This window comes from Balaenoptera ricei, chromosome 17 (genome assembly GCF_028023285.1).
Source record: "Balaenoptera ricei isolate mBalRic1 chromosome 17, mBalRic1.hap2, whole genome shotgun sequence".
Taxonomy (NCBI): Eukaryota; Metazoa; Chordata; class Mammalia; order Artiodactyla; family Balaenopteridae; genus Balaenoptera; species Balaenoptera ricei.
In genome coordinates this window covers 54062793-54080147 of record NC_082655.1, presented here as the reverse complement: position 1 = coordinate 54080147, position 17355 = coordinate 54062793, and the positions used below count along the sequence as shown (strand labels likewise).

General features: G+C 36.2%; 1 protein-coding gene across 1 annotated transcript in view; it reads right to left on the bottom strand.

Moving 5' to 3' along the window:
• CA1 (carbonic anhydrase 1) overlaps positions 1-17355 on the bottom strand; it is an 89735-nt gene that overhangs the window by 55243 nt on the left and 17137 nt on the right. The gene's annotated exons all lie outside the window — the stretch shown is intronic.

Below are 17355 nucleotides of genomic sequence, written 5' to 3'. Positions count from 1 at the left end.
GTATTGAGGAGCTCCTATGTTGGGTGCATAAATATTTAACAATTGTTATATCTTCTTCTTGGATTGATCCCTTGATCATTATGTAGTGTTCCTCTTTGTCTCTTGTAATAGTCTTTGTTTTAAACTCTATTTTGTCTGTTATGAGAATTGCTACTCCAGTTTTCTTTTGATTTCCATTTGCATGGGATATCTTTTTCCATCCCCTCACTTTCAGTCTGTATGTGTCCCTCGGTCTGAAGTGGGTCTCTTGTAGACAGCATATACATAGGTATTGTTTTTGCATTCACTCAGCCAGTCTGTGTCTTTTGGTAGGAGCATTTAATCCATTTACATTTAAGGTAATTATCGATATGTATGTTGCTATTACCTTTTTCTTAATTGTTTTGGGTTTGTTATTGTAGGTCTTTTCCTTCTCTGTGATTCCTGAGTAGAGAAGTTCCTTTAGCATTTGTTGTAAAGGTGGTTTGGTGGTGCTGAATTCTCTTTGCTTTTGCTTGTCTGCAAAGGTTTTAATTTCTCCGTCAAATCTGAATGAGATCCTTGCTGGGTAGAGTAATCTTGGTTGTAGGTTTTTCCCTTTCATCACTTTAAGTATATCCTGCCACTCCCTTCTGGCTTGCAGAGTTTCTGCGGAAAGATCAGCTGTTAACCTTATGGGAATTCCCTTGTATGTTATTTGTTGTTTTTCCCTTGCTGCTTTTAATATTTTTTCTTTGTATTTAATTTTTGATAGTTTGATTAATGTGTGCCCTGGCGTGTTTCTCCTTGGATTTATCCTGTATGAGACTCTCTGTGCCTCCTCACTTGGTTAAGTACTTCCTTTCCCATATCAGGGAAGTTTTCAACTATAATCTCTTCAAATATTTTCTCGGTCCCTTTCTTTTTCTCTTCTTCTTCTGGGATCCCTATAATTCAAATGTTGGTGCATTTAATGTTGTCCCAGAGGTCTCTGAAACTGTCCTCAGTTGTTTTCTTTTGTTTCTTTATTCTGCTCTTCAGTAGTTATTTCCACTATTTTTTCTTCTGGGTCACTTATACGTTCTTCTGCCTCAGTTATTCTGATATTGATCCCTTCTAGAGAATTTTAAATTTCATTTATTGTATTGTTCATCACTGTTTGTTTGCTCTTTAGTTCTTCTAGGTCCTTTTTAAACGTTTCTTGTATTTTCTCCATTCTATTTCCAAGATTTAGTATCATCTTTACTATCGTTATTCTGAATTCTTTTTCGGGTAGACTGCCTATTTCCTCTTCATTTGTTAGGTCTGGTGGGCTTTTACCTTGCTCCTTCATCTGTTGTGTGTTTCTCTGTCTTCTCATTTTGCTTCACTTACTGTGTTTGGGGTCTCCTTTTCGCAAGCTGCAGGTTCATAGTTTCTGTTGTTTTTGGTGTCTGCCCCCAGTTCCTGAAGTTGGTTCAGTGGGTTCTGTAATCTTCCTGGTGGAGGGGATTAGTGCCTGTTTTCTGGTGGATGAGGCTGCATCTTGTCTTTCTGGTGGGCATGTCCATGTCTGGTGGTGTGTTTTGGGGCATCTGTGGCCTTATTATGATTTTAGGCAGCCTCTCTGTTAATGGGTGGGGTTGTGTTCCTGTCTTGCTAGTTGTTTGGCATAGGGTATTTAGCACTTGAGCTTGCTGGTCGTTGAGTGGAGCTGGGTCTTGGTGTTGAGATGGAGATCTCTTGGGGATTTTCACCGTTTGAAATTATGTGAAGCTGGGAGGTGTCTTTTGGACCAGTGTTCTGAACTTGGCTCGCCCACCTCAGAGGCACAGCCCTGAGGCCTGGCTGGAGCCCCAAGAGCCTGTCATCAACATGGCTCAGAATAAGAGGGAGAAAAAGAAAGAAAGAAAGAAGATAAAGTAAAATAAAATAAAATAAAAGTTATTAAAATAAAAAATAATTATTAAAAATAATTTTTTAAAGTAATAAAAAAAATGAAAGAAAGAAATAAAGAAGAGAGCAACCAAATCAAAAATCAAATCCACCAATGTTAACAAGCACTGAAAACTATACTAAAAAAAAACAAAAAAAAAACCGGACAGGGGCTTCCCTGGTGGCACAGTGGTTGAGAATGGGCCTGCCAATGCAGGGGACACAGGTTCGAGCCCTGGTCTGGGAAGATCCCACATGCCACGGAGCGATTAGGTCCGTGACCCACAATTACTGAGCCTGCGCGTCTGGAGCCTGTGCTCTGCAATAAGAGAGGCCACGATAGTGAGAGGCCCGTGCACTGTGATGAAGAGTGGCCCCCACTTGCCACAACTAGAGAAAGCCCTCGCACAGAAACGAAGACCCAACACAGCCATAAATAAATAAAAAAATAAAAAAAATAAATAAATAAATAAATAATTTAAAAAAAAACAAACCGAAAAAAACCAGACAGACAGTACCCTAGGACAAATGGTAAAAGCAAAGCTATACAGACAATATCATACACAGAAGCATACACATACCCACTCACAAAAAGAGAAAAAGGGAAACAAATATATGTATTGTTGCTCCTTAAGTCCACCTCCTCAATTTGGGATGATTCATTGTCGATTCAGGTATTCCACAGATGCAGGGTACATCAAGTTGATTGTGGAGATTTAATCCGCTGCTCTTGAGGCTGCTGGGAGAGATTTCCCTTTCTCTTCTTTGTTCGCACAGCTCCTGGGGTTCAGCTTTGGATTTTCCCCCACCTCTGCCTGTAGGTCACCTGAGGGCATCTATTCATCGCTCAGACAGGACGGGATTAAAGGAGCAGCTGCTTCGGGGGCTCTGGCTCACTCAGGTCGGTGGGAGGGAGGGGTATGGAGTGCGGGGCAAGCCTGTGGTGGCAGAGGCTGGCGTGACGTTGCACCAGCCTGAGGCATGCTGTGTGTTCTCCCTGGGAAGTTGTTCCTGGATCACGGGACCCTGGCAGTGGCAGGATGCACAGGCTCCTGGGAGGGGAGGTGTGGATAGTGACCTGTGCTCACACACAGAATTCTTGGTGGCGGCAGCAGCAGCCTTAGCGTCCCATTCCTGTCTCTGGGGTCCGCGTCAGTAGCCGTGGCTCGCGCCCGTCTCTGGAGCTCCTTTAAGTGGAGCTCTTAATCCCCTCTCCTTGTGCACCAGGAAACAAAGAGGCAAGAAAAAGTCTCTTGCCTCTTCGGCAGCTCCAGACTTTTTCCCGGACTCCGTCCTGGCTAGCTGTGGCGCACTAGCCCCCTTCAGGCTGTGTTCACGCAGCCAACCCCTGTCCTCTCCCTGAGATCTGACTTCTGAAGCCCGAGTCTCAGCTCCCAGACCCCACCCGTCCCGGCGTGTGAGCAGACAAGCCTCTCGGGCTGGTGAGTGCTGGCCAGCACTGATCCTCTGTGTGGGAATTTCTCCACTTTGCCCTCTGCACCCCTATTGCTGCACTCTCCTCCGTGGCTCTGAAGCTTCCCCCCTCTGCCACCCGCAGTCTCCGCCCGCAAAGGGCTTCCTAGTGTGTGGAAACCTTTCCTCCTTCACAGCTCCTCCCACTGGTGCATGTCCCATCCCTTTTCTTTTGTCTCTGTTTTTTCTTTTTTCTTTTGCCCTGCCCAGGTACGTGGGGAGTTTCTTGCCTTTTGGGAGGTCTGAGGTCTTCTGACAGCGTTCAGTAGGTGTTCTGTAGGAGTTGTTCCACATGTAGATGTATTTCTGATGCATTTGTGGGGAGGAAGGTGATCTCCACGTCTTACTTTTCCACCATCTTGAAGCTCCTCCCTTCTGTTTATTTTCTTATTGTTGAGTTTTAAGAGTTCTTTTTATATTTTGGATAACAGTACATATTTTATCAGATGTGTATTTTGCATATATTTTCTCCCAGTCCATGGCTTGACTTCTGATTCTCTTGGCACTGTCTTTCACAGAGCACAAGTATTTAATTTTAATGAAGTCCAGATATCAATTATTTCTTTTACAGATTGTGACTTTTGTGTTATATCTAAAGCCATTGCCATTTCAACGGTCATGTAGATTTTTGCCCGTGTTATCTTCTAGGAATTTTATAGTTTTGCATTTTACATTTAGGTCTCTGATCCATTTTGAGTTAATGTTTTTGAAGGGTGTAAGTTATGTGTCTAGATTTGTTTATTTGCATGTGGATGTCCACTTGTTCCAGCACAATTTGTTGAAGAGACTATCTTTGCTCCATTTTATTGCCTTTGCTTCTTTGTCAAATATCAGTTGCCTACAGTCAGCCCTCTGTATTAGGGAGTTCTGCAACTGTGGATTCAACTAACCACAGATTGAAGATGTCTTACTTCTTCCTTTCTGATTTGTATGCCATTTATTTATTTATTTACTTACTTACTTAATTAATTAATTAATTTATTTATTTATCGTGCCTGATTGCTCTGGCTAGGACTTCCAATACTAAGTTGAGTAGGAGTGGTGAGAGGGGGAATCCTTGTCTTATTCCTGATCTTAGCAAAAAAGCTTTTAACTTTTCACCATTGAGTGTGATGTTAATTGTAGGTTTGTCATATATGAGCTTTATTATATTGAGGTATGTTCCTTCTGCACCCAATTTGTTGAGAATTTTTAATTATGAAAGGATGTTGAATTTTGTAAAAAATATTTTTCTGCATATATTGAGATGATCATATGATTTTTATCTTTCTATTAATGTGGTACATCACACTTATTGATTTGTGTATGTTGAACCATCCTTGTAACCCAAGAATAAATCCCACTTGATCATGGTGAATGATCCTTTTAATGTGCTGTTGAATTCATTTTGCTTGTATTTTGTTGAAATTTTTGCATCAATATTTATCAAAGATATTGGCTTTTAGCTCTTTTCTTGTAGTGCCTTTATCAGACTTTGGTATCAGGCCTTTAAAATGAGTTTGGGAGTGTTGCCTCCTCTTCAATTTTTTGGAAGAGTTTGAGAATTGACATTAATTCTTCTTTAAATATTTGGAGAATTTACCAGTGAAACCAACTGGTTCTAAGCTTTTCTTTGATGGGAGGTTTTTGATTACCAATTCAATCTCCTTACTAATAATTGGTCTGTTCAGATTTTCTATTTCTTCATTATTCCATCTTGGTAGATTATGTGTTTCTAGGAATTTGTCCATTTTTTCTAGGTTGTCCAATTTATTGGCACATAATTATTCATAGTAGTCTCATGACCTTTCACATTTCTGAGGTATTAGTTGTGCAAATCAATTTAATAGTTAAAATTATATCATCATCTTAATAGATGGAGAAAAATTATTCTGCAAAATTCAACATCCTCTTTCATTTTGATTTTATTTATTTGAGTCTTCTCTCTTTTTTCCTTGGTTTGTCCAGCTGAAGGTTTGACTATTTTATCTTTTCAGTGCTTCAGTGAGTTTTTTTCTATTATTTAGTCTCTATTCCATTTCCCTGAACTGAGGGGTTTAATTAACTTGATATCTGTACCTGAGAAAAGTATATAACTAGAGGAATGAAACACTGTCCCTGTCTTCATGGAACTCACTCCTGAAACTCTAACAGGCAGATAAGGTGGAGACATGGTTAGTTCAATAATGGACATAGCACAGGCTGCTTAAAAATAGTACTTAGACTGCAGGGTGGCTGGGGTAGAGGGCTATTATAGGAGAGATTTATTTGGACAGGTACAAGTTAACCAGGTGAAATAGTGAGAAAAAGCAGAGATAATCCCAGACAGAGAATACAGAATGTCCAAAAGCACAGCTGAGATGAAGAGAATGATTTGGAAAACTATAAGTACAACTCTGAGAGACCAATATTACTGTCTTGTTAGTTCATTCAAGATTATTTTATTAAACACTTACTATGTACCCAAGTGCTTACATGTGCAACCGAGATTCAGATGGTTTGTATTTTGCTTAAGATCAAACTTAACATAAGAGTTGAATGAGCTGGAGCCAGGATTCAGGCTCAGCCCTTCTGATTTCACAAATACCATGCACCTTCCCTCTCTCTCCTCTTTCCACAAGTGGTAGAGAAGGAATTCTTGAATTAGATGGAGAGTTGGACCAGATGACCTGCAAGATTTGGGATTGTTTTCTGTGAATAACATTACTAATCCTTTAATGGTTTCTGACACTCTTGGAGGTCCATCCATGACACCTGTCTACAGACAATTTAAAGGTAGAGCAGTTGTTCTAAAATGTTTCTGAAATAACTGAGCAGTGAGTATGAACTTCAAACATACACAAGGGAATGTTTTAATATCCTGTTCTTAGGTAAATGCCAGAAGCAGGCTGGCTGAAGGTCACTGGAGAGGACACATAGCTGGGCTTAGAGAATCTGACCTGGGCAATATTTGAAAGCCATGGACAATGACACTACTTAGGGGTCATGGCAATGCATTGGCCTGGAATTGAGGCAGACACTCAAAGGAAGGGATAAGGTAGAAGGTCAAGACACTAGGAATCAGCAGTGGTGTGAAAATATAGTTCCAAATGTATTTTAATTGATCTACAGATTAAAATATCCTTTGTGACAAAGTAGATTACTGATCAATTCATCACCAAAAATGGAAAAGAGTACTCTGAATCATTCCAATGATTGTAATCTGTATTTTTCCTTTCGTCATTTGCATTCTTATTTCTTAAAGAGAAAGTGTGTGCTCACTAAAATCCATCTTTATATGACTTTCTTTAAATTTTAGAATACAAATTTAGATATATACCCAACCTCTCATTCACAGGTTAACAGGCACAGAGAACAAACATATATAAAAAAAACATATAAAACATATAAAAAAATTTAGATATATACCCAACCTCTCATTCACAGGTTAACAGGCATAGAGAACAAACATATAAACAATTTAATCTATAAGTAATTGAAATGTAATCAGGTTAATTTCAAGTTCTTTTCTTTTTAAAAATAATTTGCAAAGTTGTTTTCCTGTTTCCTCATTCTCCATGAACCTTTTAGTAACTGGCCAGCAGACAGGTAAAAACAATAGGAGAAGAAACACAGAATCTAGATAATTTTTAAATTCTATGTTCAGCTTTTACTTTAGTTTAGAATTATTTACGAATACTTTAGGGGGAATTTAGTCTACATTTTTGTTATTATAATATTTTAAATATCCATTATTATGGAAAAATATTAAACTGCTTGGTGTGTTTTCTAAGTCAGCCCTAAGATTAGAGTGGCACTAAAGCTAAGCATCATTTCTCTGTAAGTAAGAAAACTCTCCAAAAATAAAAATATTCTCCATAAATCCCAGAGGAAAGGAAGAGGTGAAAATTGATTATTTTAATCATGATTGCAAAAGCTGCCAAGTCTGCAAATGCACAATCAATCAATCTTGCTGTTAGATTCAGTGCCATGTCTCTGTAGGGTTCAAACAAAGCCCTTTCTGATTTTAGATTTTAATGGGCCATTTGGAACTATCACTCAAGAGTCAGGACTCTGAAGTTAGAGTTTAAAAATCCTTATCGTCAATGATGACATTTTTCTCAGCAGACAAGTGATTCCACCTGAAATTTAAGTCTGGCTTAAGGCTGTATTTAATGTCTAGGATCATCATCATCACTGACTTTCTCTGATCACCTTGGCTTATCTGAAAAATAGCAGTTATAAATATCAACTGTGTAGGGGGCTTGTAAAGCTTAAATAAGATAAGGTTTAAAAGTACTAACATAGTGCCCAGAACCTAGAAGTTCTCAATAAACTGTAGCTTCTTTTTTTGAAAAAATATGACTTTGTGCATTTGTATGCATGACTTTTGTGCTGAACTAGTTTTTATCTAACGTGTTTGATTAGAATGGCTTTTTTTCATAAATAATCACAACTTTGAGGTCAGAGTCTATCTAAATATTAAAGACCTCCTACATTTTGATTTTGTTCATTTGTAAATTTAGAGATTCTTACACAATTTTTTCCTTCTGTCACCAAATCTTCTGAAATCTAATATGATATGTGTGAACAAGATACTGTATATTTCCAGTTTAAGTACTTTATAAGCATTGTGATTTTAACTATAATCCTAAAATATGTATAATATGCATTGTTCATGTTAAATTCTTTAACAGGTCTTTCTATGAGATTTCTTTTAAACATTTAAGACATGAGTGACAGAAAAGAAGGCTTTGTGTTTCCCAAGGAACTGATAAAATTTCTCCTCTCTGAAAGTTAGAGCTTTGCAACAGATCATAATTTCCTTTCTGCCCCTGGCTTCCATATGACCATTTCACTATTTCTTGAACCTTATTTCATATTTCTTTTTTCTTAAACTCATGTCCATATAGTTTAATGTAAGCAGTTTCCATTTTGGGGGGAAAATAGGTAGCACATTTTATTAAAGAATTTTATAGTTACTATCATATGGACCCAATGTGGGCTTCTAGCATTTTCAGGAAAATGTCAAGGGTTTTAAGACATTTTGGAGAAGTCCTACTAACTTCCTCCTCTTCCTCTTCCTTCTTCTTCATTTAAAAACAACTTTATTGGATATAATTCACATACTATACAATTCAATAATTTCAGCTGTACAATTCAATGGTTTTATATATCCATAGATACATGCAATCATCATCTCAGTCAATTTTAGAACGTTTTCATCACCTCAAAAGGAAATTCTTCTAGCTATTACCTGTTTCAGCTCCCCCAACTTTTGCCCCTAGTGCTAAACAACCACAAATCTACCTTCTGTCTCTATAGATTTCCCTATGTTGGACTTTCATATGAATGGAATCATTTAGTATGTGGTCCTTCATTACTGGCTTTTAGCACTTAGTATAATGTTTTCAAGGTTCATCCGTGTTGCAGCATGTTTCAGTATTTCATTCCTTTTTATTGCCAATAATATTCTATTGTGTGGATATACCATATTTTGTTTATCAATTTGTCCATTGATGGACGTTTGGATTGCCTCCCTTTTTGGCAATTACGAATAATGTTGCTATAAACATTTATGTATAAATTTCTGTTTAGACATATCTTTTGATTTCTTTTGGATGTATACTTAGGAGCAGAAATCCTGGATTATATGGTAACTCTATGTTTAATTGTGTGAGAAACTGCCAAACTGTTTTCCAAAGTGGCTGTACCTTTTTACATTCTCACCAGTAGTGGATGAGGGTTCTGATTTTTGCACAGTCTTTCCAACATTATCTGACTTTTTGTTTCTAGACATCCTAGTGAGTGTGAAGTAATATCTCATTGTGGTTTTGATTTTTATTTCTCTGATAATTAATATTGCTGATCTTTTCATGTGCTTATTTGTCATTTGTATATATTCTTTGGTGGAGTGTCTATTCAGATCCTTTGTTCATTTAAAAAATTGGCTTATCGTCTTTATTACTGAATTGTAAGAGTTCTTAATAAATTCTAGATATAAGCCCCTTGTTAGATATATAATTTGCAAATATTTTCTCCCATTCTTTGGGTTGTCTTTTCTCTTTCTTAGTGGTGCTTTTTGAAAGACAAAAGTTTTTAACTCTGATTAACTTCAATTTATCATTTTTTTTTCTTTTGTTGTTCAGGCTTTTGGTGTCATATTCAAGAATCATTTGTCAAATCCTATGTTATGAAGATTTAATCCTATGTTTTCTTATAAGAGTTGTATAAGCTTTACTCTTACATTTAGGTCCTTGATCGAGTTTGAGTTAATTTTTGTTATGGTGTGAGATGATTCATTCTTTTGCATATGGCTATCCAGCTGTCCCAGCACCACTTGTTGAAGAATATTCTTTCCCCATTTAATGGTCTCTACACGCTTGTTGAAAATAAGTTGACCATAGTAGATATATGGGTTTACTTCTGGACTCCCAATTTTAATCCTTTGATATATATATCTGTCCTTGTGCCAGTACCACACTGTCTCCAATACCATTACTTGTAGTAAGTATTGAAATTGTGAAGTATACTGACCTCTTCTTGAAACAAATAGATCTTGAAACTTCAACATTGTTATAGTGTTCTTTAACTCTAAAATAATAACATCATATACTCTTTTGGCACAATCAGGTTTGCATTTAATTTTTTTACATTTTTATTGGAATATAGTTGATTTACAATGTCGTGTTAGTTTCAGGCATACAGCAAAGTGAATCAGTTATACATATACGTATATCCACTCTTTTTTAGACTCTTTTCCCATATAGGCCATTACAGAGTATTGAGTAGAGTTCCCTGTGATACACAGTAAGTTCTTATTAGTTATGTATTTTATATATAGTAGTGTGTATAAGTCAATCCCAATCTCCCAATTTAACCCTTCCCCCCTTTGCCCCCGGTAACAGTAAGTTTGTTTTCTACATCTGTAACTCTATTTCTGTTTTGTAGATAAGTTCATTTGTACCCTGTTTTATGTTCCACATATAAGCGATATCATATGATATTTGTCCTTCTGTGTCTGACTTACTTCACTCAGTACGACAATCTCTAGGTCCATACATGCTGCTGCAAATGGCATTATTTCGCTCAATTTTATGGCTGGGTAATATTCCATTGTATATATGTGTCACATCTTCTTTATCCATTCCTCTGATGATGGACATTTATGTTGCTTCCAGGTCCTGGCTTTTGTAAATAGTGTTGCAATGAACACTGGGGTGCATGTATCTTTTTGAATTATGGTTTTCTCCAGATACATGCCCAGGAGTGGGATTGCTGGATCATACGGTAGCTCTATTTTTAGTTTTTTAAGAAACCTCCACACTGTACTCCATAGTGGCTCTACCAATTTACGTCCCCACCAACAGAGTAGGAGGGTTCCCTTTTCTCTACACCCTCTCCAGCATTTATTGTTTGTAGACTTTTTGATGATCGCCCTTCTGACCAGTGTGAGGTGATACCTCATTGTAGTTTTTATTTGCATTTACCTAATAATTAGTGATGTTGAGCATCTTTTCATGTGCTTTTTGGCTATCTGTATGTCTTCTTTGGAGAAATGTCTATTTAGATCTTCCACCCATTTTTAGATTGGGTTGTTTGTTTTTTTGATATTGAGCTGCATGAGCTGTTTGTATATTTTGGAGATTAATCCCTTGTCAGTTGCTTCATTTGCACATGCTCTCTCCCATTCTGAGAGTTGTCTTTTTGTTTTTTTAAGGTTTCCTTTGCTGTGCAAAGGCTTTTAAGTTTAATTAGGTACCATTTGTTTAGTTTTGTTTTTATTTTCATTACTCTAGGAGGTGGATCCAAAAAGATCTTGCTGCAATTTATGTCAAAGAGTGTTCTGCCTATGTTTTCCTCTAAGAGTTTTATAATGTCTGGCCTTACATTTAGGTCTTTAATCCGTTTTGAGTTTATTTTTGTGTATAGTGTTAGGAGTGTTCTAATTTCATTCTTTTACATGTAGCTGTCCAGTTTTCCCAGCACCACTTATTGAAGAGGCTGTCTTTACTCCATTGTATAGTCTTGCCTCCTTTGCCATAGATTAGTTGGCTATAGGTGTGTAGGTTTATCTCTGGGCTTTCTATGCTGTTCCATTGATCTATATTTCTGTTTTTGTGCTAGTATCATACTGTTTTGATTACTGTAGCTTTGTAGTATTGTCTGAAATCAGGGAGCTTGATTCCTCCTGCTCTGTTTTTCTTTCTCAAAATTGCTTTTGCTATTCGGGGTCTTTTGTGTTTCCACACAAATTGTAAAATTTTTTGTCGTAATTCTGTGAAAAATGCAATTGGTAATATGATAGGGATTGCATTGAATCTGTAGATTGCTTTGGGTAGTATAGTCATTTTGACAATATTGGTTCTTCCAATCCAAGAACATGGTATAATCTCTCTATCTGTTTGTGTTATCTTTTATTTCTTTCATCACTATCTTATAGTTTTCTGAGTATAGGTCTTTTGCCTTCTTAGGTAGTTTATTCCTGGGTATTTTATTCTTTTTGATGTGATGGTAACATCATATACTCTTGACTAAAGTAAGGAATCTTCTATTAGGAAACATCATCTTCTATAAGAAAATGTGTAGTGTGTAGTTTTCAAAAGAATGTCCATGGACTCAAATAATTAAAAAATTCAGTAATGTAGAAGAATATTAAATTACTATAAAGAAATAATCTGTATATACACAAAAATAGCCAGTTAAATGATAAAATGATACAGAAAACTCTATTTACATAGCAAAAGAAGATAAAATTCTTAGAAATAAATTTAGCAAGAAATCTGCAAAATCCGTGTGAGGAGAACACAAAGGTAGATTTGAACAAATGAAAAGATATCCACTATTTTGGGGTAATATGACTCAATCATAAAGATGTCAATTCTCTTTATGTTAATTTACAAAGTTAATACAATCTTAATAAATATCAAAAAAAATTTTATGGATTTAGATAAATATTTACTAATATGCAGAAAAAAAAATCTCTCCCAGAATAGACAGCAGAATACTGAAAAAGAAAACCTGTGAGATGGGACTAACCTTCTTCCATAGCTATTAACATATACTAGAAAGCCTTTATAGTTAGCACAGTGTGGTAACTGGCACATGAATAGGCAGATAGTTCAGTGAAATCAAATAGAAAGTCCAGAAATAGTCCCAAATACATATTTAACTTCATATATAATTAAAATGATGCCTCAAATCACCAGAGAAAAGATGGACCTCTTTTGAAAAATGAAAACCATTAAATAAATTGCTGCAGAAAGAGAAAAACCATTTGAAAAATAATACAGTCAGATCAATACCGCACTCTTCACGCAAGGAAAGCATCACATGGATCAAAGATTAAAGAGACAGGAGAAAGAAAGAACGAAAGAGAGAGAGAAAAGGAAGGAAGGAAGGAAGGAAAGAAGTTACAAGTACTAAAAAAAAAATGGGTGAATTCTTCTATAATCTAGGTGTGTAGGGAAAGATTTTATAACCATGATTCAAAATCCATATTCAATAAAAGAAAAGATTGATATATTTGACTACATAAAAAATGTTCTCAAGACAAAAATTCCATAAATGAAGTAGAAAAAAACAAATGGTAAATTTGAAGTAATTTTTTGCAACTTATGTCACAGATAAAAGGCTGATATTCCTAATATATAGGTAGCTCTCAAAAAATTGAGAGGAAGAAAGACCAAAACCCAGTAGGAAAAAAACAGGCAAAAGTCAACAGGAATAGACAACACAAAATGTATTTTTATATTTCACAAAAATTATATAAATTATCTTTAAACATATGAAAAGTTATTCAACCTCAGTTAACAAGAGGAATGCAAATTAAAACTACACTGATACCAACTGTCACTTATCAAATTGGCAAAAAGTGTAAAAGTTTAACAACATACTCTCATATGCAGGTTCTCACGCATTGCTGGTAAGAATGCAGAATGGTATGACCCTTACGGAAGGGGATTTAACAGAACTACATGTGTGTTTAATTTTTGACACATCAGTCCCACCTCTGGGACTTTCCCATGAAGATACACCTTACAACAATAGAAATATTATGAACAGGATTATTCAATGCAGCATTTTTTTGTCATTGCAAAATATGGACACAACTAAAATTCCCATACATGAAGATCGGGTGTGTAAACTATGATATGTCAGGCAACTTAGTATTCTGCAGCTGTTTAAACAAAAAGAAAAAGAGGGAGGGAGATGATTACTATAAACTGATAAGGCACAATTTTCAGAAACATTAAATAGGGGAAAAAGCAAATTTAAAAGTGTCTGTAATATGCTCTCTTTTGTGTAACAGAGAATGGGAAATGAGAAAATAAATATGTATCTTCTTATTTTTTAAAAGAAACACAAGAGGGGTGGGCCACAAAGCAGTGTGATAGGTTTCCTACAGGTGGTTAGTGACAATGGGGTAGAAGAAAGAAGGGGGTCGAGGGAGGGATGTGTCTCTAGTATACTTTTTTGTATAGTTTTGACTTTGGAAACTTTGCTAAATTTTGATGTTCCCCCCAAAAAATAAATAAAACCAGAAAATATTGGGGAAAATACAAAATTCAGTACAAACAGAAACAAATGAACTGAACTTTCTTACACTTTTTTTTTTGAGGTCAAAGACCAATATTTCATTGGACTTGGCTTTGACGAGTACTGACAGACCTTGCAGACCCAAATACAAAATGATTTTTCCCCCAATTTTTATTTTAGAATTTCAAATACAGAAAAAATGTTTAAAATAGTACAATAAACCTATTCTTTACTTATATTCACTAATTGTTAACATGTCACTGTGTTTGCTTTACCTCTGTACAGTTTAAGGATTACTAACAGACATTGGCTTCATTTTTTTCAATTAAATAAGTATGTTAATACAGATCTTTGTAATAATAATCTAACTTTATTTAAACATCTTTATTGGAGTATAATTGCTTTACAATAGTGTGTTAGTTTCTGCTTTATAACAGAGTGAATCAGCAATACATATACATATATCCCCATATCTCCTCCCTCTTGCTTTTCCCTCACACACACCTTTTCCCACTCCTCTAGGTGGTCACAAAGCACCGAGCTGATCTCCCTGTGCTATGCGGCTGCTTCCCAATAGCTATCTATTTTACATTTGGTAGTATATATAAGTCCATGCCACTCTCTCACTTCGTCCCAGCTTACCCTTCCCCCTCCCCGTGTCAAGACCATTCTCTACGTCTGCGTCTTTATTCCTGTCCCCGCCCAGGTTCTTCAGAACTTTTTTTTTTTTTTTTTAGATTCCATATATATGTGTTAGCATACGGTATTTGTTTTACTCTTTCTGATTTACTTCACTTTGTATGACAGACTCTAGGTCCATCCACCTCACTACAAATACCTCCATTTTGTTTCTTTTTATGGCTGAGTAATATTCCATTGTATATATGTGCCACATCTTCTTTATCCATTCATCTGTCGATGGACACCTAGGTTCCTTCCATGTCCTGGTTATTGTAAATAGAGGTGCAGTGAACATTGTGGTACATGACTCTTTTTGAATTATGGTTTTCTCAGGGTATATGTCCAGTAGTGGGATTGCTGGGTCATATGGTAGTTCTGTTTTTAGTTTCTTAAGGAACCTCCATACTGTTCTCCATAGTGGCTGTATCAGTTTACATTCCCACCAACAGTGCAAGAGGGTTCCCTTTTCTCCACACCCTCTCCAGCATTTATTGTTTGTAGATTTTTTGATGATGGCCATTCTGACGGGTAGGAGGTGATACCTCATTGTAGTTTTGATTTTGCATTTCTCTAATGTTTAGTGATGTTGAGCATTCTTTCATGTGTTTGTTGGCAATCTGTATATCTTCTTTGGAGAAATGTCTACTTAGGTCTTCTGCACATTTTTGGATTGGGTTGTTTGTTTTTCTGATATTGAGCTGCATGAGCTGCTTATATATATTGGAAATTAATCCATTGTCAGTTGCTTCGTTTGCAAATACTTTCTCCTATTTTGAGGGTTGTCTTTTCATCTTGTTTATGGTTTCTTTGCTGTGCAAGAGCTTTTAAGTTTCATTAGATCCCATTTGTTTATTTTTGTTTTTATTTCCATTTCTCTAGGACGTGGGTCAAAAAGGATCTTGCTGTGATTTATGTCATAGAGGGTCCTGCCTATGTTTTCCTTTAAGAGTTTTATAGTTTCTGGCCTTACATTTAGGTCTTTAATCCATTTTGAGTTTATTTTGGTGTATGGTGTTAGGAAGTGTTCTAATTTCATTCTTTTACATGTAGCTCTCCAGTTTTCCCAGCACCACTTTTGAAGAGGCAGTCTTTCCTCCAACTGTATACTCCTGACTCCTTCATCAAAGATAAAGTGACCATATGTGCATGGGTTTATCTCTGGGCTTTCTATCCTGTTCCATTGATCTATATTTCTGTTTTGGTGCCGGTACCATACTGTCTTGATTACTGTAGCTTTGTAGTATAGTCTGAAGTCTGGGCGCCTGATTCCTCCAGCTCCATTTTTCTTCCTCAAGATTGCTTTGGCTATTTGGGGTCTTTCGTGTTTCCATAAAAATTGTGAAATTTTTTGTTCTAATTCTGTGAAAATTGCCATTGGTAGTTTGATGGGGATTGCACTGAACCTGTAGATTGCTTTGGGTAGTATAGTCATTTTCACAATGTTGATTCTTCCAGTCCAAGAACATGGTAAATCTCACCATCTGTTTGTATCATCTTTAATTTCTTTCATCAGTGTCTTATAGTTTTCTGCATTAGGTCTTTTGTCTACTAAGGTAGGTTTATTCCTAGATATTTTATTCTTTTTGTTGCAATGGTAAATGGGAGTGCTTCCTTAACTTCTCTTTCAGATTTTTCATCATTAGTGTATAGGAATGCAAGAGATTTCTGTGCATTAGTTTTGTATCCTGCTACATTACCAAATTCATTGATTAGCTTTAGTAGTTTTCTGGTAGCGTCTTTAGGTAGGATTCTCTATGTATAGTATCATGTCATCTGCAAACAGTGACAGCTTTAGTTCTTCTTTTCCGATTTGGATTCCTTTTATTTCTTTTTCTTCTCTGATTGCTGTGGCTAACACTTCCAAAACTATGTTGAATAACAGTGGTGAGAGTGGGCAACCTTGTCTTGGTCCTGACCTCAGTGGAAATGGTTTCAGTATTTCACCATTGAGAACTATGTTGGCTGTGGGTTTGTCATATATGGCCTTTATTATGATGAGGTAAGTTCCCTCTATGTCTATTTTCTGGAGGGTTTTTATCATAAATGGGTGTTGAATTGTGTCAAAAGCTTTTTCTGCATCTATTGAGATGATCATATGGTTTTTATCCTTCATTTTGTTAATATGGTATATCACATTGATTGATTTGCACATATTGATGGATCCTTGCATTCCTGGGATAAACCCCACCTGATCATGGTGTATGATCTTTTTAATGTTATGTTGGATTCTGTTTGATAGTATTTTTTTGAAGATTTTTGCATCTATGTTCATCAGTGACATTGGCCTCTAGTTTTCTTTCTTTCTGACGTCTTTGTCTGGTTTTGGTATGAATGTGATGGTGGCCTCATAGGATGAGTTTGAGTGTGTTCCTCTCTCTGCTATATTTTGGAAGAGTTTGAGGACAAGTATTAGGTGTTCTCTAAATATTTGATAGAATTTGCCTCTGAAGCCATGTGGTCCTGGGCTTTTGTTTGTTGGAAGATTTTTAATCACAGTCTCAATTTCAGTGCTTGTGATTGGTATGCTTATATTTTCTATTTCTTCCTGGTTCAGTCTCGGAAAGTTGTGCTTTTCTAAGAATTTGTCCATTTCTTCCACGTTGTCTATTTTATTGGCATGGAGTTGCTGGTAGTAATCTCTCATGATCCTTTGTATTTCTGCAGTGTCAGTTGTTACTTCTCCTTTTTCATTTCTAATTCTATTGGTTTGAGTCTTCTCCGTTTTTTTCTTGATGAGTCTGGCTAATGGTTTATCAATTTTGTTATCTTCTCAAAGAACCAGCTTTTAGTTTTACTGATCTTTGCCATTGTTTCCTTCATTTCTTTTTCACT